At 38.6% G+C, this 4106-nt stretch overlaps 1 non-coding gene across 1 annotated transcript; it reads left to right on the top strand.

Moving 5' to 3' along the window:
- The first annotated feature begins 1723 nt into the window (after window positions 1-1723).
- On the top strand, window positions 1724-1795 carry TRNAS-GGA (transfer RNA serine (anticodon GGA)). Its single transcript has one exon. It is a non-coding gene; the product is annotated as a tRNA-Ser (tRNA).
- Window positions 1796-4106: the final 2311 nt, after the last annotated feature.

The raw sequence follows: 4106 nt of genomic DNA, 5'->3' as shown, positions 1-4106 counted from the left end.
CAAAAATCCAAATGGTCAATAGGCATATGAAAAGATGCACAATGAAAAGATGCAGTCTTAAATGATGCAGCTTTTTCTGCATATGATGCTGGCAGTACTTTTTAAATTTATAATGTTCAATGTTCATGAGTATTTTGGTATCTTTGTAAATTAGAACAGAATTTTCAGGGAGAAGCTTTGGCATTATTTACCCAAAATTCAAATGTGCTTGCCTTTTGATGCAGAAATCCTACTTCAGGAATATATCCTTCAGAAATATTGATGCATAAGCACACAAATTTGTGAACAAAAAGCTTGCAGTAGTATTGTTTGTTTGATGCTGAAAAATGGCAAACCACCTATGTGTCCATAATTTGGCAAGAATGTAGCCTTTAAAGAAAATGAGGGACGCTTTTATGTACTAACACAAAGAGAACTTCAGTGAACATTGTTAAGTTTCAAAAAATTTAAGTCACAGAACAGAAACATATTACATGATCTCATTTATATATAAATGACCTGAATATAAACTTTTAAAATAAAATTTAAAACAAGAAAACAAAACTAAAATCTGATGTGGCTTATTTATTTAAATATCTTACAAATCCTATCACCAAAAAAAAAAAAGCACCTTAACTTCTCTCTGGAGATAGAATGCAGTCCCTGGACCGTCTCTCTGTTTCCTGGACAAGTCCTAAAGACTGAACCGCAAGAGGAAAGAAGTGTTTCTTGTTCCACAGCCTCCCAGAGAAGCCTCAGTGTCTCACAAATGCCAGCTCCCACACAGGCCGGAGCAAGGGCACATGGAGTCTCTCCAGCCCTTTGTGCTTCCGAAGCACTTTTCAATAATTAACTAAACTGCCTGAAGGGCGAGGTGGGTGTGGCTCCCACGACTCTACACTCTCTGGGCAGAAACAGTCCTTTGGAATGCAAAGGCATCCCTTAGCAGTGGCTGTTCCCTGGCCCCTGCCCTTCCTCAGCCCCTAAACACCAGAGGCAAGGGCCTTCAAGGCCCTGCCCAGAAGGCAGTTCTTCTCCCGGAAGAGTTATACTATTCTCTGTCCTCCTGGCCCCACCTCCACTTATGGAGGAAGAACATTGCAACAGGCAGCAAGAGAAATAATATTTTAATACTGTCGACAGCAACTCTGCCTTTTTTTTTTTTTCTCAAGGATCCTACGAACAACGAAAAATGCATACATCCTTCCAGTTTCTTATTAAACAAATAAATAGCAGGAGCACTCTATGCTATTATATTTTCAAATGGTTAGCATCTGGAGCAAACTTTTCCAGCCTTTGGAATTTAATAAGCCATTAAAATCTCACAGTTTCGGAGGAGCCCAACAAAGGATTAATGATTTTCATTTTACCAAGCACAGATGGTTTCAAAAACAACCTGACTCTAACACCAAAACAATGTGAAAATGACAATCTCAGATTTTAAAAGCAGCACTCTAATACACTAAGGTCTTATGAAAAACACGTTTTCCTCATAGACTGTTAAACGTTTCCTCGCAGGCTGGCGTCAGTCCCCTTGGAAAGAGTTGATAGAGATTCTATCCTAAATTCCCAAAACTGTCTATGCCCAAGAAAGACAGGAAGGCATTAAAAAAAAGAAAATACTGATTCCAAGTACCCATCCCATATTTATAGCATCTGCCTCTCAGTTCTTCAAGAATGGAGCCCTGGTACGTGTATTTTTTTTTTTAACTGTTTTTAACTATGGTAAAATATTTATAGGGCTTCCCTGGTGGCTCAGAGGTTAAAGCGTCTGCCTGGAATGCAGGAGACCCGGGTTTGATCCCTGGGTTGGGAAGATCCCCTGGAGAAGGCAATGGCAACCCACTCCAGTACTCTTGCCTGGAGAATCCCATGGACGGAGGAGCCTGGTAGGCTACAGTCCATGGGGTCACACGGAGTTGGACACGACTGAGTGACTTCACTTTCACTTTCTATAAATTTTATCATTTTAACCATTTTTATATGTACAGTTTAAAAATACATGGTGTGTGTTTTTTTTCTAATGTACAATTTGGGCTTCCCTGGTGGCTCAGACAGTTAAGAATCTACCTGCAATGCAGGAGGCCTGGGTTCAATCCCTAGGTTGGAAAGATTCCTTGGAGGAGGGCGTGGCAACCCACTCCAGTATTCAAGCCTAGAGAATCCCATGTACAGAGGAGCCTGGTGGGCTACAGTCCATGGGGGGGTGGGTCACAAGAGCCAGACACAACTGAGGGACTAACCACAACTAACCAGACATATGTACGATTTAGTGGCTTTAACGCATTTGCAATGTTGTGCCATCATTATCACTGTTCATTTCCCCAAACATTTTTATCATCCCAAACAGAAACTCAGGAATAGTTTAAAAATAACTCCCCATTTCTCCCTCCCCCTGAGCTCCAGGCAATCTCTATTCTACTTTCCAGGTACCACATATATATATTGAATCATATGTTATTTGTTCTTTTGTTATTTTACTTAGCATAATATTTTCAAGTTTCATTTATTATAATGTGTATTAGAATTTCATTCCTCTTTATGGCTAAATATGCATTATATGTATAAGGAACATTTCCTTTAACCATTCATCTCATGCTAAACAGTTGGGTTGTTTCTACTTTTCAGCTATTGTGAATAATGCTGCTACAGACATTGGTGTACAACTTTCTGTTTCGTTGCCTGCTTTCAGTTGTTTTGAGTATATACCAAGGAGTGGAATTACTGAATACAAGTAGTGCTATGTTTACCATTTTGAGCCGTCAAACTGGTTTCCACAACAGCTGCACCATTTCACATTCCCATCAGCAATGTATAGGAGTTCCAATTTCTCTACAACTATGTCAATGCTTACTATTTTCTGTTTGTTTTTTCATTGTTTTTGTTTTCTTCTTTTTATTTTTCATTTTGTTGGTTTTGGTTTTGGTAAAAGCCGTCCTAAGGGGTGTAGAGTGATATCTCTTGGTAGTTTTGATTTGCATTTTCCTCATGATTAATAGGGGCTTCCCTGACGGCTCAATGGTAAAGAACCTGCCTGCCAAAGCAGGAGCTGTGGATTTGATCTCTGGGTCAGGAAAATCCCCTGGAGGAGGAAATGGCAACCTACTCTAGTATTCTTGCCTAGGAAATCCCATGGACAGAAGGAGCCTGGCAGTACCTTTCCATAGAGTTGCAAAAGAGTCGGACACCACTTAACAACAAAACAATAACAGCGTGACTAATGATGTTGAACATCTTTTTGTGTGCTTATTGGCCATATGTATATCTTCTTTGGAGACATAGCTATACAAGTCCTTGGTCCATTTTAAAATTAGGTTTGATTTTATTTTTTTGTTTCTGAGTTATAGGAGTTTTAATATATCCTGAATATTAACTCCTTATCACACTTGCAAATATTTTTTCCCATTGTGTGGGTTGTCTTTTTACTCTCTTCAGAGTATCCGTTGATGCACTGAGGTTTTTTATTTTGCTGAAGCCCAGTCTATTTTTCCTTTTCTTGCCTGTGCTTATGGTGTCATAGCCAAGAAATCATTATCAAGTCCAGTGTTATGAAGCTCTTCTCCTGTGTTTTCTTCTAAGAGTTTTATAGTTTAGCTCTTAAGTTTAGGTCTTTGTTCCTAAACAAAGCTGATTTTTTTAAATAGTATAAGGAAAGTGTCCAATTTCATTCTTCTACATGTGGATACCCAGTTTTCACAGTACCATTTGTTGAAAAGATTGTCCGTTCCATATTGCATGATCTTGGCACCCTTGTCAAAATCATTTGATCATATATACAAGGGTTTGTTTCTAGGATTCTATTTTGTACCATTGGTCCATATGTCTGTCCTTATGCCAATACCTCACTGCTTTGGTTACTGTAGCTTTGTAGTAAGTTTTGAAATCAGGAAGAATGAGACCTCCAATTCTGTTCTTTGTTCCTCTTTTGAAATATTGTTTTGATTATTCCAGGTCCTTTGATATTCCATGTGAATTTTAGAACAGATTTTTCTATTCTGAAAAAAATGCTGTTGGGATTTTGAAAGAGATTGCATTGAATGTATAGAGTAATTTCTGTAATATTTTCATCTTAATGGGCTTCATTGGTGGCTCAGATGGTAAAGAATCTGCCTGCAATACAAGAGACC

This window comes from Budorcas taxicolor, chromosome 10 (assembly GCF_023091745.1).
Source record: "Budorcas taxicolor isolate Tak-1 chromosome 10, Takin1.1, whole genome shotgun sequence".
Taxonomy (NCBI): Eukaryota; Metazoa; Chordata; class Mammalia; order Artiodactyla; family Bovidae; genus Budorcas; species Budorcas taxicolor.
This window is presented reverse-complemented; position numbering and strand designations above follow the sequence as displayed.